Below are 18,783 nucleotides of genomic sequence, written 5' to 3'. Positions count from 1 at the left end.
TATTCACACATCTAACTATTTCAGATGCAGGTGGAAAATATCACTATGTCTTGAAAAAGGTAGATCCCACTCATCATCACAATTTATCAATCATACTAACATTTCAGTCCCTCTGGACCTTCTCCAAGAGTATTTTAAACAATTCCTACAACAGTGATCTTAAATAGATAATGCTCCGCCCATTCTGTGTGCACAGGTGTGGGATAATTATTCTCCTGTGGGAGTGTGTCTCTCAGTAATTTAAAGTGGCATGTGTACAATCTGTTATATTCTAGTCCAAACATAATAAAAACAAAAGAAAAACAGGAACAAGTGAGACACCACAACACATACTTATGTTTATTTTCAAGAATATTTACAGAAATTGCATATCTAATGAATGAAAACATCAGTCTTGCAGCTTTCATAAGTCATTCAAAGTTGTGCAGTCATATGAAACATTTATATCTTGAGTGCATCATAAATAGGTCTCTTTTCACTCTTGGTGTAGGGTCTCCCTGGAGTAGAATTTCTCATTGCCAATTTGTCTCATAATTTCTTCCTTGTATTTGCCATAGCCCTCAACTACTACTGATCCCCCTTGCCTGATGGTTTTAACACTATAGTACGATCTTTCACCAAATCTTCCAATGCTTTCTAACAATGAACTGTGCAAATATCCTTTCATTCACCCAAGAAAACACCGACAGAATTCTGTTCTCCCCCTGCCCCAGTATTACTGAGGACAACCCAGTCTCCATAGACAAACTGAAGGTTCAATTCCAGAGACTCAAAGAAAAATAGATGCGCCTATAACTACATGGTATAACTCTCAGTGACTATTGGCGCAACAAGCGCATTCCTGGGCTAAGGATCTAAGTAGTACCTACTATAGGCAAGAACTGTAAGGCATTCATACAGAGATCGCGTGAAATCTTAAACAAATGTTTGCTTGATCCGATGCTACTGATTATTGATCAAGTGTCATCAGAAATGAAAGAGGTTGACTCCATGATAAAAGAACATGAAAGAGAAATTAGGCCCTGACTTCAGCATAGATGAATCCATCAAACGGTCCGTGGCTAAGTGTAAGGACCTCCTACAGATGATTATTCACAAAACAGAGTGTACCACTGGGAAGGTCAGAAAAAAGAGGTGCCCCAACCCCAGAGGAGTGCCACACCATATCCAGATGACTCCACTACAGAAAGTAAGTATCATAGTGACAGTAACTCCAGCTACTAACATGGCCAAGCGTGTTTTTTAGCGCAGAGGGGCAGGGACATCCCTCAAAACTGAAAAAACGCTGCAGACAGGGTAACGGTCCAACAAGAGACTCAGGCCACAGACCCATAACACGCAACTATAGCAGGAGGATGCAGTAATCAACCTCTCCAAAAAACTATTGACTGACACACACATCTCTGTCCATTTAATGCATTGATGACATCTTTTGTCTGTTTGGGGAGGACACAGATGAATTACAAGAGTTTACAATGGAAAAGATCCCATTTTAAAGTTCATTATAGAAAATGCTTTGGATAGAGTTCATTTCCTGGACATGTGAGTTGAGAAGAAGTCTGCTATACTGTGCACTATTCTATACAGAAAAGATACAGATCAAAACAACCACTGCTTGCCAATAGCTAAAATGAGGTCTACCAAGAAGTCAGACGAATTTGTCACATCACAGAGGATTTTATTGACAAATCGTTGGATATGAGACAAAGGGTTTCAGAAACGAGAGTTATGCGATTGTGTGGAGCAAGCCTATTATATGGCCTTGCAGAAATCAAGAAATGAATTGTTACAAAAGAATCCCTCGCAGAAAAAGAAATATTCCATCATGCCATAGACCGGGCTCTATTATTAAAAACACAGAAGCACATATTATCATCAGACACAGCAATGTCCATGAATTTGAAAGAAGCACGATTAATAGTCTATCAAAGAGGACGTAATCTGAGAGATAGCCTTGTTTAAACCTCTTCCAAATGGGTGCTACAAATGCAGAGGATGTGCTCAATGTAATAATATGGTCAAATGTAACTACTTTACTCATCCTCATAAACGATCCACTTCTCATGTCATTCATATGATCAGATGTCCTTGTGGTTTAGCCTATGTTGGGAAGACATCACGTTCATTAATATAGAGAATAAGTGAACACAAGAGCCTTATAAGGAGAAATGATAGAGTTTACCCAATAACAGGACATTTCAATGACTTCAAACATGACATCTCATCTTTCAGGTTCCAGGGCGTTGAAAGGGTGACTCCGCCAGAGAGAGGTGGTAACATTGACGAAATTCTTAATAGAAGAGAAGTATACTTGATATTTAATTTGCAAACGTTTTCCCCCAGAGGACTGAATGATGAGATTCCATGGCATGTCATGCTGTAAGGAGCTTTGGGATCAAAAGAGACCTATTTATGGTGCACTCAAGACACAAGTGTTTCATATGATTGCACAACTTTGAATGACTTATGAAAGCTGCGAGGCCGATGTTTTCATTAGATATGCAATTTCTGTAAATATTCTTGTAAATAGACATAAGTGTGTGTGGTGGGGTCTAACTTGTTCCTGTTTTTTTTTTCTTTTTCTGATATGTGGAGAGATTGTGCTCATGTCAGTTATTGAAAGACACTCCCACAGGAGAATAACTGTCCCACACCTGTGCACACAGAATGGGCGGAGCATTGTTCAAGATCATTGTTGTAAGAATTGTTTAAAATATTCTTGACAAAGGACCAGAGGGAGTGAAATGTTAGTATGATCAATAAACTGTGATGCTGAGCAAGAGCAGTTTGCAGGATCTACCTAAATTTACCTAAAAGACGACACAGTGAAGTTGCTCTATTTCCCTCCTTCACTGACTCTTGCATGCATTCACATTTATTGTAACTCATTCTGTCTAGGTTTAAGGGTAGTCAGATGAATCATAGCTAAACAAGAAACATGGTTTTGTATGTTGGAAGTCTTTGAAGGTCTCAGGGGAAACAAGGACATAGAATATAGAAGAAGATATGTCATGATATACATCTCTAACAGCACCTTTTCAACACACAATCATCCCAAACTTTCTCTCTTTGTGGGGCACAAAAATTTTCACAACTGCGCATGCATGCAGGCATGAGCCCAACAGCGACAGCTCTTAGAGGGCGAAGCCTATACGAAATAGAAAGTCTCTATCTATCACTATCTTTTTTTTTTTTTTTTTTTTTAAATGTTGGCCCTGCCTCGCCAGTCCCCATCAGCCCGACTCGCACCAATAATTGTGTGTTTTCAACCTCTGCCGCCTTCAGCTAATTTAACCACAGATTGAAATGGAATGACCCCCCCCACCCCTCCTCCACCCACCACCATGGCTACCACACACACACACATATACACACACACACACGGTGCAGGCTGGCAAAAGGAGTCTGAATGGACTGTGTTTCCTCGGCAGACACAAGGCTGATTCCAAAGCTAATAGTCATTGTTTGAAGTGACACCGCTGCCCTGGCATTTGCTTAACCTTCTGTCTTATGCACAAGGCAGAGTCAATTCACAATCCCTGCTTAATTAATATCTTCCCTCTCCGCCCACTCCCCCACTCCTCCCTCCACCTCACTTTTTATCCCCGTACAGCCAGACTGAGGAAAAAGAGAGATGGATGGTGTAATTTCCACATTTTAAGGTCTTAAACAGATGTTGATTATGTAACTAAAATATTTCTTTTTTTTTGTGTTTTACAGATCAACAACCAACATTATACTGGGATGTCTTTCAAGTGTTTGTAAGTGGCTTTTGTATCAATATATAACACATATAACTGAATTTCTGATACCATTTGTTTCCAGCAATAGCCATTCAATGTATTTATGTTCTGTAATTGCCTCTATAAGTGTTGAGAGGGAAACAACCCATTCACATACATGATATGATACTGAAGACAGAAGTCTGTGCTGCGTATTCAAAAGATGATGTGCAGTTGTTAGTCGTCTTTATTAAAACAACATAAACAAAGAATCCTCTATAATCACATACAATTTGCTCTTCTTGACAGAGTAGCTGCTCATGGCCAGTGGTCAATAGACATGTAATTTCAAACTGAACCATGAAAACGGAATTGACGTTACTTGAACAAAAAGAGAGATAAAACAACATTAACGCTAACAATAGCTCTGGTTAAGCTTTAGCGACACGCGAATGGAAATTATAATACATACAAATAATTACACAGCAAGAGCAAAAAGAAAGAGAGAAAAGGTGTCATTGAAGATAATTAATTTGCCTTATGATGTCCCCATAAACACTCAGAAAGGTGATTTCAGAGGGCCTCTTTGTTGAATCCACTTTTTTTTTTTCTACAACCGTCGTACTCGAGACTCTGCACTCCTAAATAAGAATCAATGCCTAGTTAAGACTGAAGCCCTGCCAATAAGCCCGAGTATAAAGCAGGAGGTAAACAATGCCACAACTGCTCCAACAAACACTCTGAATCCTAATCCCTCTGCTTTCTTCTGTCTTACTTAATTCTATCCTGTTTTTTTTTTTGTTTTTTTTTTAATTTTCTTGTGATGTTTTATGAATGCTCCATCAGACCAAAGAGCAAATGTAATTTACCCAGTCAGAGGGAGAAAGTGCAAAACTGTGACATGACTAATCAACTAGGGGGGGCACAGCTGATGTGAAAGTGCATCATAAACATATAACAAACACATTATTCCCACATTCAAATTAAATCAGTAATTCACATACATTGTAATGTGAATTTGGTATGATTGTGTTTTTTGGGGAAAGCCTAGCAAGCATTCAACCCGTGGAGTTGCTATGCATTGTGTGTTACAGCATATTGTGTCTTGTCTTGATTATAAGGATTATAATGCGGCTGTTTTATAATGCCGCTGTGATTAGACAGAAATGGCTTTGTCAAGGCACTAGCGGCAATATTCATAGTTTAGAACTGACGCTGCTGGTAGCTCATTCTGTGCATTGATAGCATGTGGGGTCTAATGTGCTATTTGAGCTTTTTTTTATGCCATTTTATTCAGTGTTTCTAGCAGAATGACAGAAACAACACACAAGTAAAACATTTCACTCTTAACCACCCTGACCCTTATTGCTCCAATTAGATCATAAAACAGTAGATCATTTTGATTGTTGCTCTTACAATGGATTTGGACATAATGTTTAATGATTTATTGCAATGTTGGACCGCCAGATTGTTTTGAAAGTAAGGAGACACTTTCTTTTAAACACACTATGTCACATAGTTTTATGAAATGCTGAAAGTGCAATGAATGGGATACATGCACAACACATCTGTTCCAACTGCTTTTTACTGCCTGATTGATCAGGCAAAATCCCTGCACTCATGTGCATACATGTTACCATGGTAACCTAATGATGATTACATCACTTACACTCATCGCTTATTATGTGATCGCTTGCTGACCAGTTTACAATCAGCAGACGGATTTAATAGTAGTTCAGCTTTTTTTTTTTATTCATGCTAAAATTGCATGAATTGTTGTGTTTGCTTCCAGACCACAAGTGAACCGCACTGGAATCCACTTCAAAGTGGACCCAGACCTTTTCAAGCCGCCTCGGTCTGGTAATTTAGTCCACACCAGAGTTTGAGCTTTCATACCAATGCAAATCAACCACACTAAACTGGAAAATGCACCAGAGTTTCTTTCAACCAAACCAAACAAGTTGTGTGTGAAAGCACATTTACTTGCTGTATAGCTGACATTTCCTTATGCAGGGAAAGGGGTTAGGGATGCAAAGGTTGTGCGATTTTGCATCCCTAATTAAAAAAAAAAAAAATTGGAGTGCATGGCTGCAGAGTAGAAATCTCAGTGTTTTATGACACACATATAGACTTTTTGTGTCTCTATCTGGCTTTGTTGTACAGTAGGAGTGGACCCATCTGGACAGAGAGGTCAGTTGTTTGCTCTTCCTGCTGTGTGCCTCTAGTAGTGTCTCTCTCTCTCTCTCTCTCTCTCTCTTGCTCTCTCTGAGGGTGTCCGATGAAGTGGTCAGCAGTTGACAGGTGCTGCCATGGCTGACAGGCCAAACACAGCGTGTGTGTGTGTGTGTGTGTGTGTGAAAGAGAGAGAGACGCTGCTTGAGGGCACATCGGCCCTGTGCTGCAGAGCATGGCAGGAACAAAGCCGCAGGGACACAGAGTCAATGACATCTCTCTCTCTTTCTCCCTGTGCCTGTCCCTCTCTCTCACCTGCCTTCCTCCAGTCACTCTCCCTAAATTTTCTCCTCACTCCCACAAGAAATAAAAAAGAGCTGAATAATTGTTTGTTTTTTCTTGTAATAGAAGAGAGTATTAGGGGTGTGCTTGGGGTGTAACCTGAGACAGAGAGGGATTATAGTCTGGTGGTGTGAAGACTGAGCTAATAACTCACTGGTTTGACCTGACACTCATGACATGGGAGAGTCTCAAGGGACCGCTAAGTCGTACAAGGTGAGGGTGACAGACAGAGGGAGCCAAAGACATCAGTAACTACTTTTTAGAAGCTTTGCTAGCTCGGTTACGTGTACTTTAACAGGACTAAGAGTGTCCAGCCATGCTAGCTGCTCTGTGAGACTGATCAGTGGTGTTTTGAGCTAAGCATGCACAGTGACAGTTGTGCAATGTTAACATGCTGATGTTTAATAGATAATGTTTACTATGTTCACTTTCTTAGTTAAAGGGTGTTAGCATGCTAAATTTTGTTTCACTGTTCTTTCACCTGTATTTAAGTTTTACATACAGTACAATGTGATTTAGAAGAATCTTCAATGCAATATTTGTAAAAAACAAAAAAAACCAATACAGTATGCATTGTCATGAATAGTTACTATCTCTATACACTGTGCATAGAGTATGTGTAATAAATTAGAGAAAAAAATACATGGACTTAAAAGAATGGGTGCATTTTAAAAAAGCAAATGTAATTAATAAAGTAATCATAAAAAGTGGATATGGACATGGGATATGAAATATAGAACAATATGTGACATGAAACTATGGAACACAAAATTGTAGAATAGAATATAGAGGAGAAGTGTTACAAAAAATGTAATATAAGACAGCTCTGAGAATGGTGTAAGGGTATAAAATGAGTAGTATACTGAATAGTTCAATAAATATCATATATATTATTCTAATCCTATATATGTATATACAGATGGCTGTGTGCAAGTTTTCATCTACATTTTTGATTTTCACAGAATCTTCAGAAACTACTTTTGTTGGCAGCCCTGTTAAAGGACCAGTATGTAAGATTTAGTGGCATCTAGTGGTGAGGTTGCAGATTGCAACCCACAGAGAACCCACAATGGCCGTGAAACTTACGAAAAATGCAAAAGGCCCGCTCTAGACCCAGTGTTTGATTTGTCCATTCTGGGCTACTGTAGAAACACGGCGGTGCAACATGGCGGGCTCTATGGAAGAGGAACTGCTCTCTATGTTAGAGATAAAGGGCTCATTCTAAGGTAACGAAAACACAATGATTCTTATTTTTCCGGGATTATACACCAGTTAAAACATACTTATGAATATTATATTCCATTTCATTAGATGCCACTAAATCTTACACACTGGTCCTCTCAGCTTTCACCAATGCTTTTCAAAATCCCTTGCTAGAGTATGTGACAATGACAGCACAGACATTTGGACTGGACACTACCCATCCTTGCACATGCCTTCAATGCATGTGGTGTGGACTGTTATGTCTTACCTTGACAAAAAGGATTTCATGGCCCAAGAACTATGGTGGATGAGGCACACTGGGACAAATCAGAGAGAGAACAACTCCTCAAACAAGTGAGGCCAACCTTTAATAGAGAGAGAGAGGATGGGATGGGGAGAGAGAGAGATTGATAAATGATTAAGTCCCAAATGATCACACAATCTTAAATTTGAGAAAAAAACAGACAAAGTGTCATAGATTGTATACTCACTAAGTCAAAAAAGGCGTCTTGGCCCAAGAGGTATGGTGATGAGGCACAGTGGAACAAACAAGAGGGAAAACAACTCATCAAACAAGTGAGTTCAACCTCTAATAGAGAGAGAGGGGAAGGATGGGAAATGTGCATTCTCAGGCCACCTGAGTGAGTGTCAGTGTCGGAAAGAACTTGTATGCCAGACCAAGGATATGGTATGCATCTGTAAGCGTGTTGAACCACCTTAGTATTTGATAGCAGCATAGAGGGCACTCTTTGCCTGAGGCACAGCTTTTGGTAACTATTTCAAACTCCTCTTTGTCGTCCTCCTCTCCACCAGATCCATCCTCCAGTGTCCTTGACTTGTATTCAGCCAGTGGTGGCACTTTCAGTCTGCTCCACTGTCCTGCTAAGCTTTTCAGCTCAGACTCTAGCTTTTTCACCATCGCCCTGCTGCCAAATCTAAGTAAGCACTTGCTGAGATCTTGGAGGGCATACTGGGGAAGAGCACTGGTCCCGGTCCAGTGGAAGTTCCTGGGGTCAAGATACGCCATGTCAGCATAGAGTGCCATGGGTGAGAAAGTGTCTGTGGATTGTGATTAGGGGTGCAACGGATCATAGTTGATCCGTGATCCGTACGGATCGCCCCCCACGGTTCGGCACACATGTGAACCGCGGATTAATTGCAAAATTTAATATCTCATTTAAAAGAAATAAACAAACTGCTGTAAGTACAAGTCATAGACAGACAGCGCGTCGCTAACAGGGATTTTGAAGAGCAACGACCAAACCAGCATTTAACAGGTCCGTAGTGACATCTGCAGGTATGTTTACATGCTGTTTAATGTGCTGCAGCTGAGCAGCTAATTAGCTACGTAGCTGCTAACTGACGTTAGCGGTGCACTTTCCCCCGGTTAATGTTAGTGGCTCGTTCAACAAGCTAAGCTGCAGGACAAGATGTGTGTTTATTTGTTTGTAAGTTAAGAAGTTTTGATGATGTGGACACAGGCTGTCGTTTCATTCACTACCATGTTTAAAGGAAGAAGGTATCATGCTTCGTATTGCAATTTAATTTAACAGTTGAGCTTTGAATATTTTATATATTTTAAGATTTTATTTAAACATCGGACATCTTGAATGTTGTTTTCATTTAAGACCATGGGCAAAAGTTCCATGCTGTAAGTATTTTACAGAACATATGGAATACAAAGTTTTGTCTCCCCCTTTTTTAATTTTTTTTTTAAATTGCTGATCCGAAAAATGCTCCGATCCGTGACTCAAATCCATGACACAATCTGAACTGTGAGTTTGTGATCCGTTGCACTCCTAATTGTGATGGCCCTAGGCGTTATGACAGTATCTGTGTTGGCCTGCCTCTGCTCTTTCCAGATTTTCCCTGATGGTCTGGCCCTTCCCACCTCATTGAGGGATTGGTGTCACCTGCTTGGAGCCTTTAAGCTGGGTGATTTTAAGATGGCTCCCTCTCTCTCTCCCTCCTGGAAGGCTGGTGCCTTTCAAGCACGGAACGGTGAGCGGAGGTTACGCAGTAAACGGCTGTGGGAATGATTGTAGCTGGGCAGCTGTGCCATTAGTGCTGTCTGGTTAGAGCATTCATTGTGTCCGTGTCCTCCAGATAGGCGGTAGCAGCAGTCATCTCACAAGGAGGAGTTGCTGATTTTTTTGTTTTCAGGGCCATTTGTTTTTTTGTGTGTTGTTTATGTGGTTATAGCAGAATTTGGCTCAGGAGCACCCAGAAGTATTGGCTGGGTCAGTTTGTTTTCCCTTTTACAGAGCGTTCGTAGGTGCATAAGTATCCACCGCCATTATACACATGAAGACTAGGGTGCAGTAAGTCAGTTTGCCTGTGATTTGTATTGTGTGACTCAGACTGCCTTATTTTGTTCTTTTGGATGTGCTTAATGTATTTAACTCTGGCTGTGTAGTCAATCTGATGGTGTTAAACATGGATATGGAGCATAGTAATACTTTGGCCTCTGAGTTTCTAAAAAGACCCTCTCATAGTACTTTAACTCAATTTACAGAGGCATATTTAGTTGATTTTGTAGCATGTTTGGGCTGGTTAAAAACTGAAACTGAGCTGAGGGGCATTATGGAGGGGCTTGCTATATCTGCCAGGCTTTTGGAGGTAGTTCAGGCTCCAGTGGCTCCAACAGTTTCAGAGCTTTTTGGTGGGACTTTGCCATTTGAACAGTATATGCAGCTAGAGAAGGAAAAAGCAAAAATAGAGGAGAGATTAAAGTTTGAGGTGGTGCAGGAGAGAATGAGGGTTGAGGCAGCACTGGAAAGGGAGAGAGTAAAAGCAGAGCAATTGAATTTGGAGCTGATAAAAGAGGGAAAAGCACATGAGTCATTGATGAGCACTGGTAGAGGAGGTGAATCTACAGGTGGCTGGTGGCTTCTGCCTATATTTGATGAAGGAGACCTGGACACATTTTTTGTATTGTTTGAGTGTGTGGCAGAGGTTAGAGGATGGCTGGATAGTCATAAAACTTTGATTTTGCAGTGTGTTTCCATGGGCAAATCCCAGAGAGCTTTCTGCCCTTAGTTCTGCTGAAAGTGGTGATTATGCTAAGGTTAAAAGTGCAGTTCTAAAAGCATATGAACTAGTTCCTGAAGCATACAGGCAGAGATTTAGGAACTCGAAGAAAGGGGACAAGCAAACCCATGCTGAATTTGTGTAAGATATCTTGGCTCACTTCACTCGCTGGTGCTCTGCTGCTGAGGTAGACAATTATGAGGATTTGTGTGATTTAATTGTGTTAGAACAGTTTAAAAGTTCATTGCCTGCCCACCTTGCTACTTATATCAACGAGAGAAAGATGAAGACAGCATCTGCGGCTGCAGTTCTCGCTGATGAATATGTTTTAACACATGCTAGTGGCTCAGTATTTGGTCAAGTCCACAGAGAAAGGCAGCAGAGGGAGAATTTCAGATTTAGGCCTAGTAAGTCTCTAGGGGTCACCCATGAGCCTGCTCATCTTGCGGTGAGGCATGTTCTAGAGACAAATGGAAGGTTTGATCCAGCCAGGACATGTCATGCATGTAAAAACAAGGGACACTGCAAAGGGGAATGTCCAATCAGCTGATTTCAGTGTATATGTGACATACATGAGATGTATGCACCATTTGTCACAGGTTTTGTGTCTAAGGATGGAAAGGACAAGATACTTGTTAAGATTTTGTGAGACACCAGGGCTATGCATAACGATGCATAAGCAGCATTTTATTGTTGTAGCCTCTTGAAGTGGAGCTAGTTTGAATTGCTTTGTGTGGGTTATAAAATAAATCTCGGGGGTGTTGAGATGATAGATTAGGTGGGAAAGAAGAAAAAGCATAGTTCTGCTACATAACATTTAATTTGGATTCAATTAATCTTTGCATTTTTGTGAAATGTACTTAGTTACTTTCCACCACTGCATTTGAGTAACTGAAATCAACAAAAGGCTTTCTAAAACTGTTTTGCTGTGATAAATGAAACATAATTGTGCATTAAAATCATGCTTTCTAAATTTTGACACCAAGATTTTCATTTTTACTGCAGTAAAAAACCGAATCAGTCGATCCTTAATGAACATCTCGGCTATTTTAAATTCTTTTAATTCCACTTGTGTAAATATCTTAGATAATATTGCTCCTAATGGGCTTAAAAAGCCTAAAATGAGATCTCAGCCCTGGCTTAACAATGAAATCCGTTAAATAAAGAGAACTTGCATTAAAGCAGAATGCAAACGGAGGGCTATAAAACTTTCCAGCCACCATGAAAGGCTGAGAGATCTCATGAAAAGTTTTAACTTGGAGGTTAAAAATGCACATACTAATTATTTTTCAGATCTTATAGCTAAAACATAAACATGACTCCAGACGACTCTTGAATATTATCAGCCACACCACAAACCCTCCCCCACTTTTTATTGAGCCCTCAGTAGATGAATGTGAAGACTTTTTTTTTATTATTATTTTTTTTTTAAATAAGGTTCAAGCTGTTAGGAATGCAATTATCCCCCCTTCTCAAACTCTCCCTGACATTAATGCTATAAAACACCTTGCCCCCTGCTAGCATTTAAGTCACTACTAACTAACCATCCAATGTTATTACTAAAATGAAATCATCCTCCTGTTCACTGGACATTTTTCCAACTCATTTCTTTAAAGAAATATTTTATTCTATCTCCCCATTCCCCAAGTATCTGATCATTTTAAATTCGCTATAGATCAACCACTTCTCAAAAGCTATCTCTTGATCCATCCGATTTAAATAACTACTGCCCAATATCTAAACTTCCCTTCCTGGCTAAGGTCTTGGAAAAAATAGTTGCTGGGCAGCTCATCAAACATATGAATGGCAACAGGCTCTTTGATAAATTCCAGTCAGGTTGAAGGACAGGTCGTAGCACTGAGACAGCACTTCTTAGAGTTCTTTATATTCTTTTAGCATCTGACAATGGCCAAACATCTGTTTTATTGCTTTTAGATTTTACTGCAGCTTTTGATACAGTTGACCGTGTGTGTAATTGAAAGTTTTAAGCACTGGGTTGGCACATCAGGTACAGTTTTAGATTAGTTTTATTCTTATCTTTCTAATAGGAAATTCTGTGTGGCCAGTGGTGACTTTAAATCCTCCACCTCCCATTTCTCCTGTGGAATGCCTCAAGGCTCAGTCCTTGAGTCCTTGGCCCTTTACTATCCTCCATTTATATTTTGCCTCTAGGTCAAATCTTTCTTTGGTACAACATCAGCCTCCATTTTTATGCAGACGACTCTCAGATCTATTTCTCATTCAACAACACAACATAACTGGGCAAAATACAATCCTGTCTTACAGATGTTAAAAACTGTCTCTCTCCAACAGTTCTTCAGTTAAACAACGATAAATCAGAAGCCATTATCATAGGTCCAGACCCCTCCAGCGAGCACTTCTCCTCTCACTTAGGTTCTTTATCCTGTTGCATCAAAATCTAGTGCAGAAATCTGGGTCTTATCTTTGATAACAAACCAGCAGGTGAAGTAAGTCATTTAGTCATGCTTTCTGCAACTTCGTAATATCTCGAAAATTCTTTTTGATATGCTAAAAATCTGGAAACTGTCATCCACACTTTCATTACATCCCTTACAGAAGTAACTCATTGTATTCCTGTCTCACTCAGTACAACCTCTCCAGACTTCAACCGGTTCAAAATGCTGCAGCAAGACTACTGACAAAACCCAATAGAGGAGTCCACATAAGGCCTATTTTAGCATCTCCACACTGGTTACATGTACATTTTAGAATTGGTTTTAATGTTTACTTTTAAAGCAACCTGAGATCCTCCGTCAGAGGTCTATTAGTGATTCCTAGAAGAAGGCTGAAAACCAGAGGAGACCGAGGCTTGGAGTCAGGGCCCTGCAACTCTGAAACAACCTGCCAGAGCAGATCGGGCTGGCTACCTCTGTTTCTTCTTTTAAATCTCTCTTTAAAATGCACTTTTTCAGAATTGCTTTCCCTTAAATTGGTTATTCTTCCGTTTTTACTTGTTTTTACGGTGTTTTAGTAACTCATACCTCGCTTGTCATTATTACTGTAAAAATTCTACTTTTATTTATTATTTATCTGGAAATTTCTGAAAAATTTTTACATCTTTGTAAGGCACTTTGTAATTTGTTTTTGATTTTTTTTTTTCAAATTTTCCAGAACCTCTTGACAGCAAATTGACAACGGACTGTCTAGTGGACGCATTACACTTGACCACTGTAACAAGCCTCTCATTAATAACATCAGTGACATACCTGAGAATTACACAGCACTGGTCCTGAGAGGTGAGGTCCTGCGCTGTGTCCAGCTAAACTGAGAACATTCCAGCTTTCTAGATGTCAGTGGAAATGCTTTCTTAAATTAGATGCCGATTGTATCTATTACTGAGTTTACTGTAGTTTTTGAGAGTAGGGTGACAAGGGAACCTCTGCCTCTTTTCCCACCAGACTGATGCAATTTTTTGCTCATCTCAATGCAACTACTAAGATGCTCTTTTGAGCAGACATCATACTTTCCCAGTAAGCGTATGAGCTGTAAAGAATTGCCATGATCTATGCTGTTGTGTTCAAGGGTATATGCCACCTCATTCTCCACCTGCTTGTAGCTTAGCCCCCTCCATAGAACTTTCACAACATCCACCATACGCTCCAAAACCTCACGTCTTTTCGGACCTGTTCTCTGTGAGCAGACATCTGACTGCCACACAGCATACTGTTTATATCAGCGTTGGAAGACTTAAAGAAGTAAGCTTCAGCACAGTTTCGGTCTGCAATGCTTATTTCATTCTCCTCTGTGCGCTGGTGTACATGCCTCCAATCTGACATTCCAGTTATGTACTGTATATACTACTGTCAGTTTTCTTTCTGAACGCCATGCAGACAAAGCAAAACAACGTGTGACGTTCCTTGCTATGTCAGCCACTTTCTACCGGTGCCGTCTTTACAACAAAACACTTTCTGCACCACTGGGTTTTGGGTCTTTTGTTGAATGTGGTAATTCAAAAATGACTGAGGGTTAGCAGGCTCAGGACAGGCAAAATAATCTCTAGTTGGGCTTAGACTGAAACTCTTCTGGCTCTCCCCTGACCCCCTGAGTTGTCCTGGACTTAACCTGAACCTGGCTGGATTGGGCATGCAAAGAGTTTTATATTACATTTATATTACTATTGGGTGAGGGATTAACATGATACATAGTTTTCTGTTTGTTTTGTTTGTTTGTTTGTTTTTAGCTCAATTTCATTAATAGTGCCAGGAATTTTCACAAAAAAGTGAAATACTGCTGCTTTACATCTCAATGAATTATTTTTTGTTCAAAAACACAGTCCTCCCCAACAAGTTAGAGCCATTTATTTAGCCTTGTATCCTGTTTTGTAGAATTCCATTAGACATTTACTATTACCAATATACTGAACTCATTTCAGGTAGGCTATGTTTGAAGAGTGTGTCATGTACACCTCAATTCTACTTTTGCAATTAAGAAAAACACAAGAGGTTCAAAATAAAACATCTTCAATTTATTTGCTGCACTTGGTAAAAAGTAAAACAAACCGGTTACTGTTACAATTACATCTCGAACCCAATAAACCCCTGTGCTCACTTTGCTCACACCGAATATTGCTATACTTTAAAAGTAAGTTTTTAAATGCCTGCTATGATATTTTAAAATGGTGTGAGGTTTGTTGAAGGAGCGTGAGTTGCCTGTCTGTGTAATTGGTGCTAGCTGCTAGCTGGCTAACAGCGGCTAACTTGTTAAGTTAGCAGTTTGGTCCGCTACTTAGTGCAATTACAGTCACAATCCTTCATTGGCCTATATACTTATGTTACTGCTTACCACTTCAACAACCCTACGCTCTCCTTGACTGGGTAACACAGTCCTGCCCTCCCTTTCGCTCTGCCTCATCGCATACATCTTGTTACGCTGCCGTCAAAGGTGCTATTGCGGCCCCTGCAGCAAATAAATCAGTGAGTTTGGCACATTCGGCGGCCTCCACCTCAAGAGATCTGCACTTTTTCGCCAGCAACTTCTCTGCACTACTTGGGTGTTGTTTTGGCTTCTCCATGCTTTTTACCGTTTTGTGCAGCGCCTCCTGCTGCTCACTCACAACATGAGCTGAGGGCATGGCATGGAGGAATCATAGTGGGATGTAACTGGGCCAGCCCAGTGCCTGTTGTGTGAAACAAAGAGTGCTGGCTTCTGCAAGACATGAACCATAAGGTGATCCGCCATTGTTGTCACCACGGTTGTTTCTCCTTCTACGTATGTTGCTTAATTAAATGATGTGTTTTTAAACGACAGAGGAATTAGTCACCCTAAAAATTGCACTCTATATAAAGGCCTTAATAGTAGCTCAGATAGCTAGATGGGGCCTCGCGTTTGCCTCGTCACACTCGGCTCCGCTATGGTTTGCCTGGTGGTAGTAGAGGATCCTCATCAGGCTTGACCAAAGGAATGTGTGTGAGTGTGTGTGTGTGTGTGTGTGCGCTCCTTCTCCCCCCCATGTTGGTATCTAAATTAAATTGTCTTTATCTCCTCCAGAAAAAAGGAAAGAGGGAGGATGGGAAGGGCTGGGGAGTGGGGGTGAAAATTAATTTGTTAGATCAAAAAAAATATTTAATTTTGCTGCACATCAAACAAACTTTGTCTTCAGACAGGGTGTACTGAGGCGGGCCCGCCTTTTTCTTCTTCTTCCTCTTCTTTTTCTTCATCTGCTTCCTTTTTTTTTCTTTAATTAAAAAAGCATTCTATTATTACAGCAGATGAAAAGGAAACATCTATTCAAACAGTACAGTCGTACCGGACTACCACTAATCTTTTGGTAATTATTTTTTAATTGAATCTTTTGAACACAAAAGCCCTGAGCAGATGCTTGCATTACCGCAGTCCCACATCGCGCACCACGCCATGTATACGAGATGATGCCTGTCTCGCCACGAGCAAACGGCAGGACAACACGGGAATGGAAGAGAGAGAAGTTGGGAAGAAGAGGGAAAAAAAAGGATGGAAGGAAAGGGATGGGATTGGATGGAAGGAGGGGGGGAGAGGATTGGACTGGAAGGAAGTCTGCAGAGATGGAAAGTTATGTATAGATGAACAGCTCAGCCGCTCTTTAGATGTCTGCAGTGTGTTTGCACGCACACACACACAGAAGAATCCTTTCTGCTGATACACACACTTAGATGTAAACCGAGAGGTCAAGCAGCTTTAATCTAAACTGCGCCTTCTTACCTCCGCCACTTTTCCTCGCAATCCCTCCTTCGCCTCTCGTCTGGATGCATCTGAACTTCTTCAGCATCTGCAGCGTGCTGATTCCAAGCACATAATGACCGGTCTTAAGGGGATGGAGGGGGATGTTTTACTTAAAAAAAAAAAAAAAAGCTCCAAAAGATGAACCCAGTCTAAACTTTCAAGCATTTCACCTCCCAGAAAGGACCTTAAAAACACCTTATTACCACAGAGCTCCCCATTTCACTGACATTTGATATGCTTCTACGTCTGAGTTAGGGATCCTGGATGATGTGTGTGTGTGTGTACAGTTCTCCCTCTGAGATGCTTCAGAAGTGCTTAAAAGACATGTAGAAGGAGATGCAAAGAGGGGCTTAAGGAGCAGGCAAATAGGAGCTGCTCGGAGAAAGAGACATCTGTAGCTTGGCTGTATGCAACAGCATATTGGCTCTTAATCATGTTGAGTACCCGTCAGAGCTCGCTGAAGCAGGTTAAATCACATTACTCGTGCATTGTGCATGTGTGTGTGTGTGTGTGACTGCAAGGGAGTGTCTGCCCATGCTCTTACGTGTGTGTGTGTGTGTACTGTATGTGTGTGTCTGCATAAAGCAGGACAAAGTGAGTGTGTGTGAAGGTGTTAGCCCAAACTGTGGCTATAACTGAAGCTTTCTGGGAACATGTTTATTGAGCATCTCAGAGTAAGAAATTAGTCCTAAAAGCCCAAATGATTCCAAGAGTGACGGCTGTTTGTTCCTACTACTCAACTTTCTTAACATTGGATGTTTTTCCTGTGTCTGCTGATATTCAGGAGAGCATACAGTATGGAGAGACGTACAGGATGATGTTTCGGTACGGTGTGATAACGATGATCTCGTTAAACGGAGTAAGTTTGGTGACCTGTGCGGGATACAATTGTGCTGTCAAGAATTCAGCTTTGCAACAGTGATTATTTGTTTCTGTCACAGTCAATAATTTTGGCAATAATAAATGAAACTTTGATCACTCAAAGATCACTCAGACTACTAATCATTCCTACAGCGCCTCTGATAATGCACTTCCATGTCCCCACTCAGTGTGAAGTCAAATCAAGCTGCATTCATGCAAATAGCTTTATTATTACAAATGACTAATGCTGTGAGATATTAGAGATGTGTTCATATTGTTATAGGCTGAAGTGTGTTTCAGTACCCTGTTTCCCCTCACCTGCATAGAGCACAAAGTTAAAAAGTTTAGCCTGGAGAGGAATTGATCATTTGCTGAACCTATTCGCCAAACAGTGATTATCCAATCAGAGCTTAGCAACCACGTCTAGGCAAAGCAAGCCTCTCACGCTTTAGATTTCTCCAAACGACACCATTTATTAATACATGTAAGGAAGGGGTTAAACAGTATGATTGTCTGCTCTAGCATAAGTTGTAATTTCCTCTCTGCACCGAGGTGTCCTGGTTGACATCAGCGTTCACGGTGACGTCAGTGACTCTGTCCTGCTCTTTATAAGATTCTGGGAAGTTAACACTCCAGCAACTCCACCCAACGTTACCTGAGAGAGAGAGAGTCACATTTACCAAACACATCGGCTAGTCTTCATCCTAAAATCTGCTTCTCTCATATAGTGAAAACATACAGTTTTAAAATACAAACAAATATAAAAGTTAATGAGCAAAACATGCTTCTGTTCTAAAGAAATAACAGTGTAATCTTAGATTTTTCCTTTGTTCCTTTCCGCTGTTTCATTATTTCTATGTCTTCTACATGAATCATTAACTGGTGGGGGGCTGACTTTTTGCCTGGGAGATGCAGCTTTAGCCTAAATCTTTTAGCCAATGTCATGTTTGTTATCATCAAGTGCATATTTAAGGCACATGAAAACATTAAAATGTCAACCAGAGATGGCAGTTTTAACCAACTCATGGAGCTGAGGCTAGCTTAATAGCTAGCTAACTCCAACTGATCAAATCTGCTTGTGACTGTGTTTTCAGTTCAGCAGGTAGATCAACGGTCGCTGGCTAGAAATGAGAAGCTGCTTTTGTCTACTTTTGTCTGAAACAAAAAAAACAAAACATGTTTAAAAAATGTTAAATCTGCCCCCTTTGATAAACACAGGCCCCGATCTCAGAGA

The 18,783-nt window shown here is 40.5% G+C and overlaps 1 protein-coding gene across 1 annotated transcript in view; it reads left to right on the top strand.

Moving 5' to 3' along the window:
* The window catches only part of LOC121911615, a 336,594-nt gene that overhangs the window by 229,556 nt on the left and 88,255 nt on the right, over positions 1–18,783 (top strand). The window contains exons 10-11 of the mRNA XM_042433259.1: positions 3,721–3,761; positions 9,302–9,440. The gene's annotated coding sequence lies outside the window, so the exon portion shown is untranslated. The remainder of the gene's footprint in view (positions 1–3,720; positions 3,762–9,301; positions 9,441–18,783) is intronic.

This window comes from Thunnus maccoyii, chromosome 14 (genome assembly GCF_910596095.1).
Source record: "Thunnus maccoyii chromosome 14, fThuMac1.1, whole genome shotgun sequence".
NCBI classification, from domain to species: domain Eukaryota; kingdom Metazoa; phylum Chordata; class Actinopteri; order Scombriformes; family Scombridae; genus Thunnus; species Thunnus maccoyii.
Note: the sequence above shows the minus strand (reverse complement) of the source record. Positions and strands in the feature narration are given on the sequence as shown.